Source organism: Haemorhous mexicanus, chromosome 1 (assembly GCF_027477595.1).
Source record: "Haemorhous mexicanus isolate bHaeMex1 chromosome 1, bHaeMex1.pri, whole genome shotgun sequence".
Classification (NCBI taxonomy): domain Eukaryota; kingdom Metazoa; phylum Chordata; class Aves; order Passeriformes; family Fringillidae; genus Haemorhous; species Haemorhous mexicanus.
The window spans coordinates 6,662,957-6,686,306 of record NC_082341.1 but is presented as its reverse complement, the minus strand read 5'-3'; the positions used below and the strand labels follow the sequence as shown (position 1 = coordinate 6,686,306).

The 23,350-nt window shown below is 40.4% G+C and overlaps 1 protein-coding gene across 3 annotated transcripts in view; it reads right to left on the bottom strand.

Annotated features, from left to right (window-relative positions):
- Positions 1-15,768, bottom strand: part of GALNT11 (polypeptide N-acetylgalactosaminyltransferase 11) — a 45,514-nt gene extending 29,746 nt beyond the window's left edge. The window contains exon 1 of one of the 3 annotated variants that reach the window (XM_059839457.1): positions 15,684-15,768. The gene's annotated coding sequence lies outside the window, so the exon portion shown is untranslated. The other 2 variants (XM_059839466.1, XM_059839448.1) reach the window with 2 other exon arrangements.
- Between the last annotated feature and the right edge of the window lie 7,582 nt (positions 15,769-23,350).

The window sequence follows — 23,350 nt, the reverse complement described above, 5'->3', positions numbered from 1 at the left end:
AGAGTGAAAACACACATTTTGAGAGTCCTGCCTATTACCTTATACATTGCAAAATATACATTCAATAGGTTATTACTCCATTAGATGATTTTTAGAGCTTAAACTTCAGGCACAGACCATAAGAAGTAAATCCCTTTTCACTGTCCCATTCATAAAGTAAACATGATCAGTTTTCACATTTAATGTGGATACCACTGCTTTAAAATATGAAGCAAACAATCACTAAGAGTCCAGTGACACACCACAATTAAAGGTAAAAATCATTAATTTTCCTCAGAATAGTTATATAACTACCTCTGTTCCACAACAGTATATTTCTCCTGCCTTGAATTAAACATATAACTATATAATATACTCTACACAGGGAATTGATTCTCCATGGAACTGTTTTGGCTGGAAAGGACATCTGGAGGTCACTTTGTCCAACCCCATTGCTCAAGAAGGGCCAGTCTGAGCCAGTAGCCCAAGAGTAAGTCCACATGTACCCATTTTCATAGCTCAGATCCTATCCTAAAACACAGAATGAGAGACCACAGATTCAAAAAAGCTATGTGGTTCAGTTCTTCTTACCCCAAATTTAAGAAAAGCCCTCATGAATGTCCCAGAAGTTCAAGAAAACATGGGATGCATTTGAACAACACAGCACCAAGACAGTCACATTTACAGATAATCTTCTCCACAGAAAGAAGACATGGGACAGGAAAAGAAGGAAAAGCTCTAAGGTAATTTACTGGGTTCCTCCAGGCCTCTGCAGACTCCAGAAAAGCTTTCATATTCCCTGAAGAAGATGCCCATCTAGAGCTGGAAGGAAGCAACCCAGACTGGAGTTTTACTTTAGACATCCATAAGATAATTTTCCCCAAAGCTATACTGCATAAGCAAAACTGTGAAGTGAAGCAAACAAAGCTGGTGAAAGTATAATATTTATGGGTCAGGAGAACTGGGTAAACTTTCTGGAGTTCCCCAAATCGAAAAAATGTTCAACACCCTTCCCCCACCCTGCAAAAGAAACCAAACAAAACCAACCAAAACAAAACCTCCAAACAATACACAAAAAAACCCGACACTAACAAAAAAAACCCCACACGCCTTAAAAACTATACAGATCAGTTCCTCAAACTGAGGGGGGAAAAACGCTGACTCAAAGAATTAGATTTCTTTCATCACTATCTAACCACAACTAAGTCTTTGCACAGTAAAAAGAAGTCAGGAAATAATTGAATCTCCTTTTAGCTAGCAAAACTTTTATTTTAGGAAAACCAGTATTGGGGTAGGAGTCAATCATTTATGCTGATACATTTTTCAAACTACTCCAAAATCAGAAACTACCAGAAGTTTTCAGGTCAGTCTGGCAAAGAAAACAGAACAGTTATGAGCACAAATAAATTATTCCTTCTCAATTCGGGAAACTATTAAACAAAGGTAGAAGCTGCTAATGATCCCAAAGAACATTATAAAGACACCATTTACTTTGGCAATGTAATTCTGAGTCCTTAGTGATTTGCTTCCAAAAAGAATATATGTCAAAATTCTAGCTTACATTTTCCAGACTGCAGCAGGTCATCATCTCCCAAGAATAAAATATCCACAGAGTAAAGCAAAAAACCAAAACCTACCCTCCTCAAAAATAATTTACCCGTTGTTCTTACCATGTCAAACTCCCTCACTTCTGCAATGAAACAATCTACGGAGCAGTTGAGCCCAAGGAGCTTAAAAAGGTCTTACAGAGGGTTTAAATCTCAGGCTGACCCTGTGCATACAGATGAATTGCACTCTCTGTGAAACAGGCTCTCTCTAACACTGTCACATAGAAATCTCGCTGCAAGGCCATTAAATCAGGCAGGCATCAAACTCTCTGGGCAGAAATGACTGAAAAAAATCCTAATTTTTGCTGGCAGAATAGGTTTACCAGTTAGAGAAGTACAGATGACCAATCCCCAGTGTCTCATGCCCTGTGCTAACACAACCACACCAAGGTGAACCTTGGCTCAGAACAAGCATGCGAGGCTGCAGAGGAGCAAGAGCAGACACTTATATCCTCTCATTATAATAATTATTCTTGCTCAGCACTCTGCAGACAATTAATGCTTCTTCATAAAAGAGGATCTGGGTCCTTGCCAGGTTCTTTTTGCATGGCCAGCAGAAGGTCATCTGCAGTAAGATTTGTCCAAGCCTAACATACTGCTCCTCAAAAAATGCTAGAGGTGTTTTTCCATTCACTATGGTAACACAGATGGACAATCCTAACATGCACTGACACTTTGGAACAGAACTGTCCTAGCTAGATAAAAATTACTATAACAGGGAAGGAACCTTTTCATTTCAGAGTTGTTTAAGGATACATCTACACTGCAGCTTGCACAGAAAAAACAAACCTAATCTATTCTATCTCTAGTAACAGAAGACAGGCACACAGCAGAATTCCTCATGGATTAAATATTTCCATAGTTCTTTGCATCAGACCTACTTTCATAGCTCAGACCTACACCCACTGCTGTGGCACATCCAGCCATGGCAAGGTTAAAGTTTGTTGACTGACATCAGGCACACTCAGATTAAAGAGGAAGGGATAAATTACTAATCACCAGAGTGAGAACACTGCTGTTCCCTTCCATCTCTAACCAGGCTAAAAGCTCATACTTGGCTACTGCTACAAAAGTAACTAATGCAAACCAAAGCTAAATAGACCAAGTACTATTTCCACCTGATCTTTGCTAGATCTGCTTTACCTTCTTTTCCTCTCCTTCACTATGCTGGCATTTTGTAAAATGATAAAGATGTTGAAATACTGCATTTAATTCAAATGACAGAACCTCCACAATGCACAGCCTGTGCCCGTTCAGTACCGTGCTATTCAAATAAGATATCTGGTAATTTATTTGGCAGGAAAATACAGACTCACTATGCACACCATTCTGAAGGCAGAACAGAAAAAAAAAGTTAACCCTGTGTATGAAAAGCACATTGAGGTTTTTTAGTTTACTGTATTTACCAACACATATGTATTTACACAAACACTGTCCTTTGGATTTCAACCACTTCCACCATTTAAGCAGACAGAGTCATGATCTGTATCAGAGCTGCACACTCCAATTTTAGACAGTTTTAAACTGATTGCCTTCTTACAGGTGTGCTTTAGGCCAGAGGAGGTTTCCAAGTCTTCAGTCATGTCAGTCCTGCTTGGGATCTGCCCTGAGGAACCAAGAGAACCTTCCCAGCCCTACGCTTCTATGCATACAAAGCACAATCACATGAATATGTTTCTGCCCCTCCTCAAGAATCCCTCCACTCATTTCAGTGTGCAACAAAAAATAACCACTTTGATAAGTGCAGAGGGAGAAGGAGGGGAGACTGCAGCTGGGCACAAGGACACAGGAGGAAACATTCAGTTCACAGAGCCTGACACTCAACCCTTGATTCTTACCTCAGCCATCTCCCTATCCATGAACTCCTCCCATGCAGACACAGTGAATAAAAGTCTTACTCTGTCCAGGCTCCTTTCCTCTCCAGTGCTGTGAAGCCTTCTAGGAAATACATTTTGCCAATTTACCCAACAACTGTCTCAGCCTATGGATGGTCATAATATCGTGATGAGTGTCTTAAACATCCATCCTTTCCCAGTCGGTTTCTCCAAGCAGGAAAACCTTAAGCAAAGCCAAATTCTTCTTTATTTCTCACTTTTTTTTTCCCCTTCAACAGAGAAAACCTGTTCCTGAATACAGGAAATGCAAAGGACATGCCTTTCAAATCCAAAGTATTAGGATCTTTCTCAGCCCTGATATATGCTGCATGAAAAAAACAGATTATATGTATTTTCAACTCAATAGCCTAAAGCTCTGCTAATGCAAGCACAGCTGGCAGGTTTGATCAGTTAGATAGAAACAACTGAAATTTAAAAAGCAGAACTGCATAACTCAGATAACCAACGGGCTCATAAGAACAATTTTCACTTAAGCAAGGTTGTAACAAAGAGTTCAGTCACCAATAAATTGCTATTTGGACTGTAAAGCTAAAATCCCTTTCTATTTATTTATTCAAGTTCAAGCAAAAATACTAAATGCCACAAAAGAATAATCCATTATTTAAACATAGTAAGAAAAATTGTTTCAGAATACAGTTCCTCACAAATTTTCCTGGAAAGAGATTAGACTTGAGGGTCTATCATGTATCTCCCCTTCATTTCTGAAAAGCAGTACAGCTGCCAAAAATAAAAAAAGAAACACCTTAAAAAATTCCCCTTTCCAAAAACTCAAGTAGTAAAGAACATCCAGAATAAACAGAAGGCATTTCCTTTCCCTTGGCAAGATAGGAGCTTCCAGAGCAAGTAATAAATGATAACACCTTTAACTATTTTACAGGCATTCATTCCCATGCCTTAGAGATGCATGGAGTTCATGGCTGTTCACTCTGGTGTACTCAGGAATCCAGAGACACTTCAACACAACAAACACAAATCATCCAAGGGGGCAGTATCTCCTACATCAGGAAATTACAATCCAGATTGGAGGCAAGAGACGAAAACACATATCTTAGAAGCTGTCTCCATCAGCATCAGCTCAGAAGAGACCAAGACTGAAAGGAACAGTATTCTGAGAATTTCTAACCAAATATTCAGCCTTTCAGCGTCCCTCTTGTTGCTCTATTTTGACTACCATATATTTATTTCATGACAGTTTTCCTTTGGCAAAGCCTTGGAACTGAGTTTGCAGACCCACATACCAGAAATGCCAGGAGTAAAATACTGCTCTCTAATTTCCACAAATTCCAGCATATAATTCTCAGTTCCTTGCACACAAAGTAAATAATTGATTTTTTTTTAAGAGAACTATAAAGGTTAAATATTAATAACTCAGTAAAAGTCTCTTAAATTCAATCAATCACAAAGCTGAAAAACTCTCCAGGAGCCCACCTGCCAGACCTGAGCTGCAGTACTCACTGTGCAATAGGCTTTTCATGTCACAGCAGCTTCTTTTAGCAGCCTCACACCACCACCATGACATTCATTTCATACATCAAGCCCAGGAATATTTACATTCATTTAATAACTGGCCCAACAAAGATACAACTGTGTTCCCCCCACAGCCCAGGAGGGTTTGTTGTTAGCAACCTGTGCAGCTCTCAGTAACACTGGCCCAATGTGTTGGCCTTGGATATTTTTAAAGGAAGCAAAAAATGTCAACCACAATCCACAATATTTTGGCTTAAAGAGCAATATTTGCTACAGACTCTATGACCTGCCACTGCTTAAGCACTGACAGCTGCTTGGATTAACCTCAACAGTTTAGTAAACACACCGTATGAGTAGATGTTTCATAACTGTGCCAAAACTCATGTTTGTCAGAGGTCAAACAGAGGATCAGACTAACCTCAAGATTTTTGAAATAGGAGTTAAAATTATTTCAGAAAACCTTTAAGTCTGCTTGTAGTTTTTCCAAGAACAATTAAAAAAAAAAAAAAAAAAAAAAAAAAAGAAAAGACAGATACTCAACTCATACTACTCAGGTCCCCTGCAAGACTACCTGTGTATTTTGGACCTACATTGAGGCAAGGAACAGATGTGTATAATCCTCATTTTTAAGGAGCATTCTATAAAAAAAAATTTTAAAAATCATTAAACTACTTTATCTTTCTGCAGAGTTTTAGGATATTTTGCTGCATAGCCTTCTATAGATGCTTCTAATTTTTACTTTCTTACTCTTTGGGGAGAGCAAAACACAAGAATATAAACCAACACTACTCATGAATGCAACTTTGCTCTTTTAATAGCCTTAACCCTTCCTACATTTCTTGGCCTCCAAGATGTTATAGCTACCCCTGAAATGGCTTTCCAATTTACTGGTTGAATCATTATCAAACAACAGCATTAACAGTACAATGAACAGAGGCCAGATAAGGAAGAAATTGTACTGCAGTAAGAGACACTCATTACACAAACAGAGATGCCATTCACACACCTTCTGCACTTGCAAAAGAATTATTTTTTTCCATGCAACCTTTCCATTAGAATCTCTCTTCAGGGAAAGTCACAGTTAATAGACCAGCAAGATGAGAAAGGGACACCTCAGGCAGATCCAACACACATCATTAGGAGCAACAGTCACTGAATATACAGCCAGAGCAAAAGTAATAGACACTTCCAAATAAAAGTGTTTCATGTGCTCCAGAATCTAAGCACCAAGCCAATTTAACTCCTTCTTTTAAACCCCTCCTACAGGATTGTTTTATCACTAAATTGGATCTACCTATCAGTTTGTTTTTAATTAAAAAACCACCATTAATTTTTGACCTTACAGAGGGATGGGTGATTGCACTTTATGAATCAAGTGGCTTTTTTTGACAGAATGCAGGCAGGTAACTACTCATGTAAAGATAGGTTGGGCCTACAGGAACCTAAATCATTCAGCAGGGACAAATGCCAAGTCCTGCACCTGGGACAGACAAACTCTGTGGCTGCTGGCACAGCCTGAGGAACAGCTCTGCAGACAAGGACCAGCCAAGGCCTGTCTAAGCCCGAGCCAGAGCTCAGCTCTGCAGCAAGGAGAGCTCAGGATCCACAAGAGAACAGGCAGCTGACCTGCAATTCCACAGCTCCCTGTGACCACAGGCAGGGACAGCACCCAGGGAGGGATTTGCCAGTACAGGACAGACATCAGAAAACTGGACTGAGGTCAGTAAAAGGCCACTAGAATGGTCACAGGCTGGAACACTTGCCTTGTGAGAACTGAGGATGCTGGGCTCCTTCAGCCTGCAGAAGAGACAGCTTTGGGATGAGAATTAAAATAGCAGCCTGTTGCTACCTACGGGGATGTTACCAAGAAAACAGACCCAGGCTATTTAGTGAGGTGCAAGGTAGGAGAAAGAAAAAAAAAAAAAAAAAAAAAAAAAAAGACTAATGTTAAATCATGTTAATGTTCAGTCACACCAACACTCATTCACAGAAATATCCTGAGGACCACAGACTTTCCTCTTGCATAAGACCACTGTTCCCATTCATTTTAATGAGATGACACATTAAGATCTATTTTTAATTAGCCTCAGCAAGTCCCTTCTAAATTCAACTTTCAAAGCTTTGAGAGCCAACAGTTTAGTCATTTCATCACAGATATACAAATCCATGTCATACCACCTAAAATAAATCCTCCTGGAATGAATACAAAATCTTGAGCAACACTTTACAGATAATCTTAAAATACTAATAATATCAATTATATTTTAAAGATAAAGAAAGGCATGTAGATTAGTTGCATGAATTGTTGAATATCTATGAAACTATATTCCAAGTATATGACATCTGAAAAGCTTTAAGTGTTTCAGGATAAATTTAAAAATTCATCTTGTTAAGTCTTTATGTTCTCAGCCCTGACTATTTTTCCACTGTCAAATTACTCACTCATATACTGATTTGTATTTCAGTTTTTGGGCTTTAACCAGAAATGTCTAAATATTGCATAGTGTCATTTTCAAATCTGTGAACTATACATTGAAATGCCTCCTCTAGGAACATAAATTTGCTTATCAAGCTTTTTGGAATTTCTCAACTCCAATAAAAAAAAACTTTACTTGGCAGGCTGCCATTCCAGAGTGTATGCAAACACTTTGGCTTTTTTATAATAAAAATGTGAAATTCCTGTGGAAAAAAAGGCACCCTTAAAAAAAATGTTTAAGTATCCTCTGCAGTAACATCTTCCACTTCTTGTCGACATTAAAACATATTGGATTTTTCCTTAATTGACAAAGGATTTCTTTCTCCCCACATACTGCTCCACTCCATGAAGAGAGAGTATCTCACGAGGGCTCTAATTAAAGGACACAATTTTAATGGAAAAAACAGTTACAAGCTCTGGAAAGAAAAACTTTTTAAAGTCAGGATCTCATGTTAACAAACAGTTGAAAAGAACACTAGGTTTAGTTACAACCAGTGGTACAACATTGCATCAAGAAAAGTAACATAATAGTGCAGCCTGATTAGAGAAAACAAGAACTATTGGATTAGAAATCCAAGCTTACCAAAATCCTAGCTCTCAGTTCTGGGTAAATAAGTGCTATACAGTACAGTTTCATGCTGCTGCAGTGTTCTCATTCCCCTCAAAAAAAGCTTTTTATTTCCCAAAGCACAGTTATAAGAAAGAAATTCTTACCTATCCCCCTGACAAACGCTCAGGCTGCTGGGCTGGATGTTCCTTTAAGCCATCTGGCTCACAAATACATGTCATGCCATTCCCGGAGTCCTAAAAATACCTTCAGCCTTTCTTGTTGCTAACAAATACTTTCTTCTAATTCCAACAGCAAGATTTTATTTTCATCAATAAAATCAGCTCTGAAAGAAGCCACAATGTCTCCAAAGAAAGCTGCAATGCATTTTGTAATACAGTCCCTTCCTTCTTCACAGAGCTTAGAAAACAGCAAGGTTAAACACCCCACAAGTTGTTCTTCATTGCATCTCTCTCACATTAAAGAGATGCATGGGCATGCAAATATTAGTTTAACAACCCTTCAGCACAATATACAAATGCAGAATGTAAGAGAGCTTACAAGGTCAACTACACACAAGCTGCTTAATACCTTTTCTAAATGTTTAAAATCTGCTTAGCCGTTCCTCACATTTTATGTCTGCAAAGCTTACCAAAATAACAACAAAAATGCAGATTCATGCAAAATAATTAGATTATGACACTTCTACAGGAAGAGCTGAACTGTAGAACCCTCACCTTTTTCCAGAAGAGTCTGCACTAAAGCAGAGCAAGGTTACACAGGGAGAGCACATTGACTGCAGCAGCGGCGGTGTCTTCATTCCCAAGGAACAATCAACCGCTGAGCCAGAAACTTAACACTTTGTTGCTTGCAAGTCCTGACTGGGAATGGGGTAACAAGCACAGCTTTCTCTAGGAAAACAAGCCAGTTTGGATGGGTCTGAGAATACCAATGCTGCATATACTCATTTGGCTGCATTCACTGCCCCAAAATCAGCAATATATTTTTCTTTTTCTAATTATTTTTCACATCTCTTTTATTATGTTTTTTCAGCTGATGCATGATCCATCTATCAATCCATGGATTTGGCAATATACACATGGTCATTTTCCTGCCACTCACATAATCAATCAGTAACATTCTTCATCACGACTAGACCACAGTAATGCTAGAGAAATTGATCATGAAATTGTATAAAAATTCCTTTAGTTCTCATTTTCCAAATCCCTAGGAACTTCATAAGACTCCCACATTTCAACAGAAATTTTCTAGGTATATTTTCAGTTAATTTTCAGAAATTTTCATCAGAAGTGCTTTGGGGTTTTTTTCCAGTCTTTTACTAGGAAAGTGAAAACACATTTTCTAATTCTTAAAAAAAAAAAGACCAAAAAAAAAAAAAAAAATTCAGGCCTCATTTGTGCAACCCCCCTGGAAAAAAAAAAAAAAAGCTGGCAGCAAATCTGCCAACAAAACAGGCCTCACTTAATGACTTTTGAGTGGGACAGGGGTACAAAGTGGGGTTGACCAGTCTGTTTTAAACCTGTGACTGCTAACCATGGAAACTGCACTTGGCACTGGTTCTGCAGAAGCTCACAGAAGACATCTACCATCCACTTGCGCAGAACTCACCTGGTATCAACAGCTGGATACAAAAAATACACAAAAGACATCTGCCAACTCCTGCTGGGAACTTCCAAAGACTCCACCTGAATATGTATCAAAGGCAAAATGGCTGCAATTATGTTACTATTTGTACTAGAGAGTTGGAAACTGCCTTAATGAGAATTGTTACATTGCACCTTATCCTGCAGCCTCAGATCACAGAATTCCTGGACCTCCGTGCCTACTCCCCACAAATCATACAAGTCTACTTCATTTCTCTTTCTGCACAGTTTTCCTTTTCAATAGGCAGAAATTTACATAAAAATACTTGGCTCACTCAGACCAGAATCAAACATCTTTATGGAGCCTGAGTAAATGATATAAGCATAAGGATTTGTGTAAAAAACCCAAACAACAAAAACTAAACACAAACAAACAAAAATATAAACAATAGATGAAATGTAGCCCCAGAATTAGATGTGAGGTTAAAACAAGTTACAGTTTAAATCCCTAGATCGCCTCTAATAGAAAATATTTAACTCATGCTAAAACTGCTCAGAGCTCTTAACCCTGTTACATTTCTCAATGCTGTTAAGGATAGCACAATCTTAGTGATTTCCTCAATGTACCATGTTCTGTGTTTTCCATGTTGGAAATGTTGGAATTTGTTGGAAATTGTTGGCATGGCCATTGTTAAAAAAAAGCAAAGTAAAGAAAATACTAAAAGCATGAGTTGAACTTAATGTCCATCTGCATTTCTCGTGTCCAGAAACAAACATCACTTGGAGTTTTCACTCCAAGCTTTAGCACAGAGTCCACAGTATCCATGCCATTTGGAACTTTCATTTTTCCCCTGTAAGAAATTCTAAGATAAACCAAGACCCTGCAATCTTCCTGCTTTGGATTCATTTTCTCATCAGAAGTTTAAAGTATTTTTTGCACACAGGTTTCTGTCTACCTCTTTTAACTCCTCACAAATGTCTCTAGACATTAATAAAAGAGAGACAACCTAAGGATATAAACCTACTTTGTGTCCTCTCTTCAGCTCACTGACTGCACCAGGACAGGTACCAGACCAAGCCAAGAAACTCTCTGGTTGAAGTGCTTGCTCTGCTGCAGATTTTGCTGAGATTCTCAGCAACTCAATGTCTCAGCTCTCTCCTCATGCATTAAGGAAAATACTTTAATTGTTGGATTAAAACGAGTCACTAGAAGAAACAGACTGTGCATTGTGCATAAGGACAGCAAACTTCTACAAGTTATAGCAAAAATTAATTTTCTTAGTCTTTCCTTCCTTCTCTGATCTTACAGACTCAGTCTTTCCTTCTCACAAGAAATCCCTTTGAGGAAAGAGTTGTGGACCACTCCTTTTCCATCCCCTCTTGGTCACTTTTCTTCTACTTATCTATTGCCAATATTTCTAAGGGGAAAAAACACTCAGGATTTTGATGTTGAAATCATGGATGTTGCAACAAAATGAATAGCAGATCAAAAATACATTTTCTTGCTTCAGTAGGAGCCATGCCTCCCAACACTCTGCTTGCACAGAAGGTTAATGTGCAATCCAGAACTTGGCCATCTCCTGGTTTATAGGTGATGAGTCTCGACATCTGCTGACACCAGAGATAAGAGATTCATGCTAACTGACAAAATTAAGGTATTTCAGGAAATGAAAAACTAAAGGAAATACTTCCAGAAAACATATTCAATAACAAATATGAGAAGTATCAATAGAGACAGTGGGACTCTTTGTTCTTGATGCTATGCTTCAGGAACTGGCAAAATAGTCAAAATACCTACAAAGATTGATTCATAAGGGGTTTTGAATCAAAACAAGATAGTTTGTGCTTCCTGGAAAAGTATCTGTGTTTTAATTAAGGCCACCTTCAAGGTTTAAAGGATCCAGTTTAATTCTTGTCTGCACAAGAAAATCTGTGTCATTTAGCCAGGCAACATTTGGATGGTTTTACATAAACTAAAAAGACCTCCATGAACATGCCTCTAACATTCATTAAGTATTTGCTTAAATCAGTCTGGCACATAGCAACCCTTCACTGAGGTACCTTCCTTTCAGCATGCCTCTGCAAGTTTATTAGCCTGTCAATTTAAAATCTGACTTCTTAAATGGTGCAGTGTCTCCATTGCTGAAGTCTTGGGAATGACAAGAAGCTTATGCACATATTCCTTCCCCCTCGAGCAGCAAGAGGAATTGCTTTTGTCTGCTCCATGGCAAGAGAGGCTTGAGCACAAATGTGAACAGTCTCTGTAGAAGAGCTGGAAAGATAGAACTTGTCAGTCACAGCCAAATTCAGAAACACAGAACTTGCAATGCCACTACTGCCATGAGACAGAAAACCACAAGAGCTCACCTGCTCCCAGCTGAACTTCAAGCCACAAAGACATCAAAGACCTGTGAGCACTGTGTGGTAGCAGCTCTGGACTCCTCCCTGGCCTGCACAATTTCTTGCTCACCCTCTAAAGCACAGAGCAGGCAGCAGCAAACCCTGCATCAGGGGTCTCTAATTCGTGTCAGCAGTGGAAAAGCTGATTCACTCCTGAGCACTGTGTTCCAGTTTCAAACATGCAAAGGATCAGGCTGCCAAGCCAGACTGCACAGGAAAGGGCTGAGATACAACACATAAAACACATGTTTACAGGCACTTTAATCCATGCTCTACATTTCAGTAACACCATCAGTTATTTAATCTACAGATTTAACATATTTTCACATCTCAGGGAATAAGCTCAGAAGTTCTTATACCAAAATATCAGAAATTTAGTACACTTGAAGTCAATTTTTGAATGAAACAGTGCAATCAGCTTCCTAATTTTCTACCTTTTCTGCTGCAGCGTATTTCTAGTTTTTACAGAGTCTTCAAACAGAACATTTACACAAATTCTTACACAATGCTGACTCAGATGAGAAACACGCTAGAACGTGGCTGAAGGATGTAGTGCATACAACTCTCTTACACAAAGAGAACCAAACAAATGCTTTCACTCATGCTGCAAAACCCTGCTTGAACAGCACAGACCCCATCACTGACACTACTTTATACGTTGACACAGTAGCTGCAACAGCAGATGCTTCCATCCCCACAAACCACCATATGTTTTGAAAAGAAACCTTAGATAAGAAGACAGTTTATCTGCCTCCCACACTCTAACAGGGACTCAAACAGACTTCACCTCTGTAATACTTTTTGAGAAGGAAAAATCAAATTCATTTCTGCATTTGAAATACAAGAACATACTTTTACTCTGCAACAATAAGCAGTATCTCTCCAAAATGAATGGTACCAAAGGAAACTGCTTGATTTTGGGGATACCTTTAGCTGCAGTATCACCTACCAGGCAGATGAAACTTTTTAGGAAGTTGACAAACAATCACAGAAAGGAATGATTGTAATCTTGGAACTTTTACATTTTCCTTTCAATGGAAGTCTCACTTTACTTCTCCACTTCAAGTTATCAACACACAGCTGCCACAGTGCCAAACTCAGCCTGCTACTCTGCCTGCTTTCAGGCTGCTCTGACTGCAACTGTTCTACAGGACTGTCAAGGAATGTAACCAAAGAACCATGCTGCCTCTGTTCTTTTCACCCCCACAGTATCCTGCTCTTTGTCACTGGAAGATCCCAAATCCCCACTTTTACTATCTGCTCAGACACTTCTAACCTCATCCATGTGACCCCACACCACACACACGCCTTATACCTAGCAGTAAAAACTTAAGGTTTGCATCACTTATTGTGAGGAAGGCTATTTTCTGTATAAATTTTCAAAATACCAATACTTTATCTTTATTCCCCTTGCCCTGCTGTTTCCAGGCTTTCTGCCACCTTCAGAAGTGCTTCAATCACACCTATTGTTATTTTACATCACTATGAAAATGATCAGACTCACCCATTCTCATAAACTACCGTCACACAGCTTTTCAGCAACTCTACCCAGTGCTACTCCTGTGCATAATGCAGTATTGATTTGTATCCTCTGAGAATGGGATTATATAGCAGAAGCCAGGCCACAGGCCCTGAAATCTGCAGTCAGACTCTCTTCCAGCAGAACAAATGCCACTTCCCCTGCTGGCATCCTCATTTGAGGCTGGGAGACGAAGGCTCATTAGAGCTGCACTGTTATTTCTTTCCTTCCCTGCTGCAGAAGAGCTCCTAAAACTCTGCAGGAGCTTATCTTACCCAGAGATGAGGAAAAGCTTATGCAGAAGGCATGCAGTTCTTCAGAGACAGTTCTACCAGGGGAGGCCAATTGCTTGTTAATCAAAAGCCTCTTATCTGGAACCACCTGGACATTTACGCTGTTCTAAAATGAGGCCTAGGAATCCCAGCTGGACTATTTCACATATTTAGAGGTTCTCTATGGGGTAGCATGGCAGAAACATACTGGCAGGAAGAGATTGGTACCATCCTTTCCTGGGCACAGTCTGCATTTGGATCAGCTTAAACTAATCAGAGATACCCAATAGTTGCCTATTAAGATGACATCCAAAGGAAAGAAAAAAAAAAACAACTAAATTCTAGCGCATAAAGTATGCAAGAATACTTAATGTAACTTGCAGACAACCAGACTACTCTTTCTAAGGAAAGAAGGGATTTGATCTTATTTTGAAATACATTTTCCAGGGAAAAACAGCATGTTAGCAGAGTGCTAACAACCCTGCCCACCTGCAAAATGACTGTACTGGCACTGAGAGATTTCACCCTTCCTTTGAACAGAAAGCAATGCTCCAAATACTCTGGACCAAATGAAGAAAACACTGATTGTTTACAGAATAGCAACAAAACCAGGTCATGAGATATTATTTTTTTCTTTGAAAGAGTAGGGGCTGCACTTTAATTACATAAATAAAGTCCTGTAGGGTCTACCGCAGTTGCCCGGTAACTGATATTAAAAACAACTCAGGATACAACTTGGTAGAGATGCTGTAATAAAGAGCATCAGTGTTCTAATTACTTTCAACAGCAGTTTTAAGGCTGACACCTGTGACAAAGTGAACAAAGGTGAAACAGCTGTCTGGAAAGGTGGATTCTAAACACAATGCTTGTTTCCAGTACCACAGCAGAGAATTCTGACCTTCTAAGCCCCCCACTACAAGCAGCACAGGACTTTTAGTGGCTTATTCAGATCCGTCTGTTTTCTTGCAAGCAAGGGACCAGAGAACCTTTATTCTGCCCTGCAGGTAACTTTGAGATAGTCCATTTGCTCCAGCATGCTCAGCAGCAGCTTTCCTTACAAGCTTTAACACACACGCAAAAAAAATAAAAATACCACATTGCAATAATGAACTGACTAAAGAGCTGGAGACCAGCCACGAAGAATAACACATATTTGCTAAAAAGGAAGAGAGATGCCTCACTGTTGCATATAAGTATATACTGAAGAACAAGGGGGAAGGACGGGGGGCGGGGGGGGGGAGAAGAAACGGTTTTAAAATAAATTTCCCAGTCATAAAGGAAAGAAAGCTTTAATACTTCACGGGGTCACACAGCGCTCCAAAAAGCAATGCCTGACCTCGCCCTACAAATGAATCAATGAACGGAGCAGCGCCAGCAACACCAGCGATCCTCACATTTCGGGTCAGATTTGCAGAGTTTCAATCTACCTGCAGGCAGGCGCCTGCTGCTCTCTCACATGCATTTAAAGAGTATAAAAACAGTAATTACGTTATCTCCCATCCTGTGTAGCACACCCCGCTGCAGCCCCTCGGTCTTCCCCCGGGGTCAGGTTAAAGCAGGACCCCCAGCAAGGGGCCGGGTCAGGCGGGGACCCGGCCGGGGCAGCCTCCCGCTGTCACCTCACCCGCGACCCGAACTGGGGCAGCCCCGCACCGCACCACCCTCTGGGGCTCAGGAACCGCTGCCTCAAGGCAGGCGGGAAAAGAGAATCACACAATCCATTCGGTTGGGAAAGACCTCTGAGATCATCGAGTCCAATCTACAACCGAGCACCACCGTGCACAGAGAGCTCGATACCTCCGCTGACCCCGACCCGCACCCCCGGGCTGCCCCTCACCCCGGCGCCGGTTCCCCCGCCGGGGCCGCCTCCCCTCACGCCGCCACCGCGGCCCGTGTCCCGCACAGCCCCGCACTCACCGCGGTGGTGGCATCGCCCCTTCGCCCGCCCCGCGCCCGCTGTGGCGGCGCTGGCGCCATGTGACCGCTGCCTCCTCCTCCTTCCCCTCCCCATTCTCCTCCTCTTCCTCCCCCTCCTCCGCCGTCGCCATGACAGGCGGGGCTGGGGCAGCCTGAGAACATGGCGAGCTCTGAGGGCTAGAGCCGAAGGGCTGTGTGGTGTGTCTTGTATCCCTTTTGCCGAGCTGTGAGGGGAATCAGGAGTGTAGGGCTGCGGATGTGAGGCTTTCACTCTTCTCTTCCCCTCAGATTAGCTATGAATGTGTCTGCTCATCCCACCGGGTTTACGCCGTGTCTGGCAGCGCTCTGGGACGATTAAAGCCTTTTCCAGCCCCTCCAAGTATTTGTTTCGGGCTTTTTGGCCTTAAATGGCCTCATGGAAGTACAGAGTCACAGAATTGTTTGGGTCCTATCCAGCCCAAGCCTGCCAAGGCAGGTTCACACGGAGCAGGTGTCACAGAAATGTGTCCAGGTGGGTTTGGATCCAGTGAGGGGAGATCCATGATCTCCCTGGGCAACTGTTCCAGTGCTCTGCCACTCTCAATGTAAAGAAAGTCTTACTCATCTTGAAGTGAAGTTTCTTGTGTTTTAGTTTATGGCCATTGCTCCTTGTCCTGTTACTGGGCACCCCCAAAAAGAGTGCAGCACCGTCCTCTTGGCACCTGCCTCTGAGATACTTCTGTGTATTGAGATCCCTTCTCAGTCTTTAGACTGAACAGGCCCAGCTCCTGCAATCTCCCCTCATAAAAGAGATACTCCAGTTCCTGTACTTGTCCCGGGACTTTGAAGGGGGGAAAAAAGGCATGTAGGTCAGGCTGATGGAGGATGTCTGGGGTGACCAGCCATGGATCCCTCACCCTATAGTTTGAGTTGCTGTGTGGAGTGTGAGGGGGTGCTTTATTCAGCTGGAAGAGGGAGATATCAGAGGAAAATCTACCACAACTACACTGAAATAACCTGAGATTGGCAGTTAATGTGCTTCCACAGCGACAAGATTTACATCCTCACAGGTGGGGAGTCATGCTGAAACCTCAGATCTTTGATATCCAGAATAAAGGGTCAAACCACTGGCTTGCTAAACCCACCACACCACAGATCCATCTTTGTGCAGGACTGACTTCACAGGTGTCGTTTCTCCAGGCAAAGGAGTGAAACTGAAAGGCATGTTGGGTTTGTAAACCCTGGTGAGGTTTAAGAACAAACTTAAATGACAGATTTGCACAGCATAGTCAGGACTGGGAGCTTATTTAATAAATACCCAGATTACAGAACTTGAGCTCCTGAGTGACACTTTGAAGATGTCAGATTTTATTTTATTGAAGTGGAAATTAAACTGGGTTGACACATCCAAGCCCATTCTTTGGTGGATATTGCTCCCAGTATCCAAAGATTATGGCAAGGTGCTTTATAATAGCAAAAATAGAGCAGAACCCAGAACCTGTCAAAGAGCTGTAGCTGCAGCATTAGAGTACAGAGGGCAAAAAGGCAATCCATAATCAGAAGCTGCAGTGAGAGAAAAGGGAGTTAAAGCCTGTGGAGGGGTTAGTAGGTGGATGGCAAGGAGGCAGCAGGGATCAGGATGAAAGCAAGGTACAGTTAAATGAGATAGCCACACAGTCAACCCCCATCAGACAGCTTTTCAGAATTCCAGCTTCATAATGGCTAACATGCAGCTTTGATCTCTCTCTCATAATAATTTAGCCCAAGGACTGCAAGTGTGTGTTAAGCTCTTTTAAGTAAAAGCAACCTGAGCATATATGATATCTGTTTTCTGCAGAACCATTATCCTGGAAGTCCCAATTTGGCCAGTTGTTGCCCACCTTGTAATTCCATCTATTTAATCTCTTTTAATTCTTATTGATAAGAAGTTCCCTGGTGCTTGGATTATCATTTTATTAACAGAATTAATAAACCTATACTTTTTTTTTGTCACTTACTGTAAGGTTTTTGAGATGTGTTTCATTTCTCAAAATTCCTGATAATGATAATCTGTCCAGCCCAATTGCTTAATAAGATCTGTGATAACTCCTTAGTGTTAACTAATTGACCCACTTCCTATGTGCTCACAGCAAGAGGCAAGAACTCATAACAGTCCTGGCAAGGAGCCATAACCCAAAGTAATCCTGTGTCAATGTGGGTTGGGGTCAAAATTTGGGTTCCATATGTACTCAAGCACTGAAATTTGATTTCTGTTGTTGACATGGACACAGAAATTACACAAGAGAAAAGGACAGTCAGCTACAAAAGATATTCTTTAAATCCTCTCTCTTTTCTTAGATTGACCCATCTACTTTGTGAAAAAGCAGGCAAATGTCCCCAAAACCAAACAGAATTAATGGTATTGTTTTTCCAAATCCAAATTGTTCAGAACAAATTTCTCCAGCTGATATGTAGTGCTTGTTGACCAGCTGTGAGAGAGAAGACTGGAGGAAACTCCAAGTATTCTTTCAATAACTGGGAGGACTTGCATTTGTTTCAGTGGTTTCCTGTTACAATTGTTTGCCTATGGGCTCTCTATGACTGAAGTCAGTCTGCACATCCCCTAGTAGAGTTTCTAAGTGATTCTGGTTTTGAGTGGCATAGAAAAGCCCTTGCAAGTGCTGGAGAGTTTACTTGGAGTGTTTGAGGAAGCAGGACATTTGTCTGGTTGCTCTCAAACCTCTTCCTTCCCATTGTTACTTTTGCTGAAGACCACTTGATGTGGTTTTTTTTTCCTTGCTTTCCCAAGGGAATAAGGTCAAATGAAAACTCAGAATATATATATGGGTTTATCTGTTCTGCTGTCTCTTTTTAAATACTTCTGAAATCTTGGGCTATACGTATCAAATTTGACAGTGGGTGGAGATCTCAAAGGGATTACATTCTAAATAGCTTTGCAAAAACAGGTGTCTGAATGGGAGAGACTGTTATCCGCCACCAAGGAAAAGCCTGTAGAACAAGGTCATACCACATGCCTTTAAATTTATTAGGAGCAGTCAGGAAAGAATCTATGGAGCTCTTGTGGCTCATCTATTGAAGGCATCAATTCTGTGCTGTGGAGCAGGTGAAAAGGCAAAAAAGGATGTTCAGTACATTAAAACCAGAATAAAGAACAAGATGGGAAGATTTGCAACATCAAAAATGCTTACACAACTTGAATATTGTGTGGAATTCTCCCCAAAGCACCAAGAAAGGTACCTCTGTACCTTGAACAGCAATGAACTGATTGGAATTGCTTCCTTTAAAAAAAAAAGTGTTTGGATACACTTGAGTGGTTTAATTTGGAAAAAGACCATGAAGGAATGTGGATGTGATAGTGGTCAAAAAATCTGTTGTAATAGAAAAAGTGAATTCTGTGTTTCTTATAGCATAAGATTTAGATGTCCTGAGTGGAATTTCCAGGCAATACATTTAAAATAAATAAAAGAAAGTATGTTTTCTCTAGAGTTACAGTTGTAAATTGCTGCAAGTGTATCGGAAAGGCCAAAAGTATAAATGTTCTCATGAGCAGATTAGAAATGGAAATGAGAAAAATGTCTACTGAAGCCTCTTAAGCATAATGCTAATGCAGCTGCCAGCTGAGGAAATCTCCAAGTAAAGGGGTGGATTCAGCCAGCAGATTAAGGCACCTAAATTTGGTTTTCCATGTGTAGGTGTCTCCATGTGAACCAGATGTCTAAGCTCCCCTTATACTCAGCAGAGAATTAATGTGGGATTTAGTTACATAAATGCAGGCACCAAGTGCCAGTTTAAGCACTGAGGAGTTTTCTACCTGGCCTCCTGCTCCAAGAAGCAGCAGGTTTCCTAAAAGACCTGTTCTGGCTTAAATCTCACACGGAAGTTGTTGATATCTCAGTCCACCATAGTTGTCACTGAGAACAGATGGTTGGCAAGCTGAACCCTGCTCATGGTGGCACAGCAAGCTGTTCAGACCACCTCAAGGCAGATAGATCAGTGTATTCTGAGCAGCTCAATAGCTCCTTGCTCCATCAGCTGTACTGAGTAGTTCTGTATCGACTGCAGGAGGAATTTGCATGTAGATGAAGACATTGGCATGAGGACACTTCAGTCTAGGTGTCAAAACTTGTAGGTTCAGCCAGGCTGTACAGAGGGAATGTTGCTTAGCCTTTCATCCTTAGCTAGTCAGACCAGTGATTTGATTCAGCAAGTATTGATTTAGGGGAAGAATCCAAGAGATTATGTGTGAAAAGCCATCCTAAAATACTCAGATCTGTTGGTAATGAGGCTTGTGTGAAGGATTAGTGACAGTGTGTTGCATCATGGTGCAGGGATATATAGTGACACTTGGAGAACAGTTACATGACTCCCTCATCCTGGAAGACAACCAATGGTCAAGAGTGCTGGGGCAGCCACAGGTACTGCTGCTGACACCCAGAATGGCCAATTCGTAAGCCATTCAATCCTGTAGCTGAAAGAGATTTTATTTTTTTCTTCCACAAAGGGAAATCAAAACGAATTTGGTTGATGACAGGCTTTGCATGCTGTCATCTGTGAATCAGACCAGTTAGGTCTTGTTAGAGTAGCACAACTTGTCTTAGAAGAATTTAGGCTAAGATTCAGGGCAAAGAAATCAAAAAGAAGGGTAACTAGAAAAGCCAGATGATAATTAAATGAGTTTTTGAATGCTGAATCAGTTTTTTCCTCAGTCTCTCATGCTTCAAATTATTTACATTTTCTTGTTGGAAATACAAAACTTTTAGCACTAATGCTGTCCTCTTGGGTTGATGAAAGTTCTAACAAAACAAGCCAGCAAGCTCTTTTTTGGACATCCTACAACAAGCTATGAAGCTTTTCTCAAACTTCATTGGGCACCAGCTGTGCTCCTGCATGTTTGCTATTTATTGACAGAATGCTTTGATGGTGCAATAAATACTAATAAATAATAAAAAATAATAAATACCTTCTAGCATTGCTGGTGTCAGGAGAGCACTGTACTCTCAAATATCCTGCTCAGACAGAGATGAGAGCAAACCAAATGCATTACAATAAACAGGTTCTCTCCCTTTTCCCATACACAAGACACAGATAAGATCTGCAAACCAGCTAAATATATTAACCCATCCTAATGAAGGAGGAATCAAGTAGTAAACTGGAATGATGAGCATGTGTGATGTGGCCCTACAATCTGCAGGAATATGAGGAAGGAGCCAGTTGTGTGACATACAGTGCCTGGGAGAATTCCCTGATCTGAGGATCTTGCTAAGAGTTGTTTTGTCTTAGCAAGGATTGCAGTACTGAGCACACAGAGCAGTATTGTCATGCTCTCTTCAATTCCCTTCAAATTTTTGTCCTTCATTTTCCAGCCAAGGCTGTGTTATTTTTCTGCACTTCTTAACACTTTTTAAGTTCTTCTGTAGAGTCTCTCCAGAACTGTGGAAAAGTTGTGTTTTATCTTTGAGGTGTTGCTGACTAAATTCCATCTGGTTTTCATGTTCAGAAGTTCTCACTCTTAAGATCTTTGAGTGAGATGCTACATTTTCTAGAATTTCTTTTTACTGAAATAAAACTTTCCTTGGAATCTGTGGAGGGAGGTAATTGGCTAAACATTCTGTCCAGTGTTGCTCAACTGTGCTCAGATCACTTCACAGGCTCTGGAGTCTGGGCCAACCTGGGCTGATTTGTTTTCCACTTTGGACTGTTTTGCAAAGTTTGAGAATGAAAACAATTCCATAAACCCGAGAAATCTCATAATTGAATTGGCTTTTTACCAGTGAACTATGTCACAACTCTACCAAGAGTTTCCTTCCATCGTTGTTTTAACTCCCTGATAAGAAAAGGAAAAAAACTTTATTTTCAGAGGAGTTCAGTCTCATTATCTTCTTTTTACAGATGTGGAAGTTAAGCACAGAAAGATGAAGTTGTTTGTTCCAGGTCACCCAACAAAGCAGTGGCAGACAAAAAAATAGAAGTGAGTCCTTCAGTGCTTTTTCTGTTGCATCACTTTGTCTTCCTGTTTTGATGAAAACTTCTAAAATGTCATTTTCATAGGTAAGTATATGAGAAATATTCAGACTTCCTGAACAGTCTGACAAAACCTTTAGTTATGTCACATAAGCTGAGGTTAGACAGAGTTCAGACTAACACTAGGACTCCAAGCCTGAATTGTGGCATTTCTGTTATACAGGAGGGTTTTTTGGTATTTTTTTCTCACAGCAGGTATAATCTTTCATCAAAAGATATCTCAGCCTCTAGCCCCAAATCTGTTGTACAACAGGATGCTGAGCCTTTTTGCTTTTTCCTACTACAGGGTTTTTCCTGCATTCTCAGGAATGGGCTTTCACTTTCCTAGAACTGAGAAATGCATAAAAAGGATGTATGTGTAACAAGGAAAGGGTGGTTATCCAGTAATATTCATAGTTCCATTTTAGATCTATTTTTCCCATTGGTTTTATAAAATTTATAAAATTATTCTGATTCTCACTAACTGGCAGTAGTTCCTACTTCTCTGTAGCAATTTTAATCACAGTGGTACTCTTCTTCTTTTTCTTCTATTCCCCCTTCCAATTTGTCTTTTTTAGTCTGCTTTAATAACACATCCTAAAAAAAATTCATAACGTGACCATTTTCATGAGCAATCAGACAATTTGATTTACAAACTTGTACTTTAAATCATTCTTCTTTTTCAGAGGCCTGACATATGTTTGCAGTAAACCTCATCTTTTTATTGCTTTTTCAAAGAATATGTGAAATTCAGGAGTAGTTGTGTTTCCTACCTTATGCACACGTGAGAAACTGCAGAGGAAATTATATTCTTATAGCTGAGAGGACAAGAATTAGGAGACATGACTGTCCCTTGAGGTGCTCTCTCCATAAATCTGGATTTATTGCTTGATGTCTTCATTTGTTCTATACAGTATGTTGATAAGATTCTTGCTCTCACAACCTGTGCCTACTTTATCTGTTTAGATTAGAGCCACTTGCAGCCAAACATAGTTTCTTTTTGGGCAAATATCACTACAAGCAGGGATGCCTAACCTCTCTCAGAATTCCCAGGCAAATTGAAAGCAAAACAAGAAAAAAAAAATCCCAATCAGCAAGGTACTCTTTGTTGCACACTAACTTGTTGTTTACCAGAGAAATATGTTAGAGTAGGCTGTAAAAAACAGTATTTCTAAAATGCAAGTTTTAGAAGTGTCATAGACCTAATTTCAATAAATGATGAAAACAAAAATAAGTGTTCTAATTGGTCTATACAGTACCAAAGAGCTGTGCAGTTACATGTACATTTACTCCTTATTTTAGAATGAAAAAGATTGGTATGATTAAAACCCTCAAGGCAATTTTGGGGCCTATTAAATTAAATGAATGACTGGAGGAAACCATTATTTCACTATCTGAAAATGCCAAGCTCTGAAAGAAGTGAGCTGCCTAAGGAAAATGGTGAAATTGGAAGATAAATACCACAGAGATTTATCCTGAATAGACATTGTGCTGTTCTAGGGAATAGCATATTAATAGCAGGAGAATTCTGTATGAGCTGTGAGATGCCCCCTGGTGTATTTCTGCTGAGACTTTGTACATGGTCAGAGCAGGTGAAAACATCAGGACAGAACACCTGAAGTATGGACAGAGGATAAGGAAGTGTAAAAGGCACAGGAAGCTATGTAAGGACACAAAGCTGCAGAGGA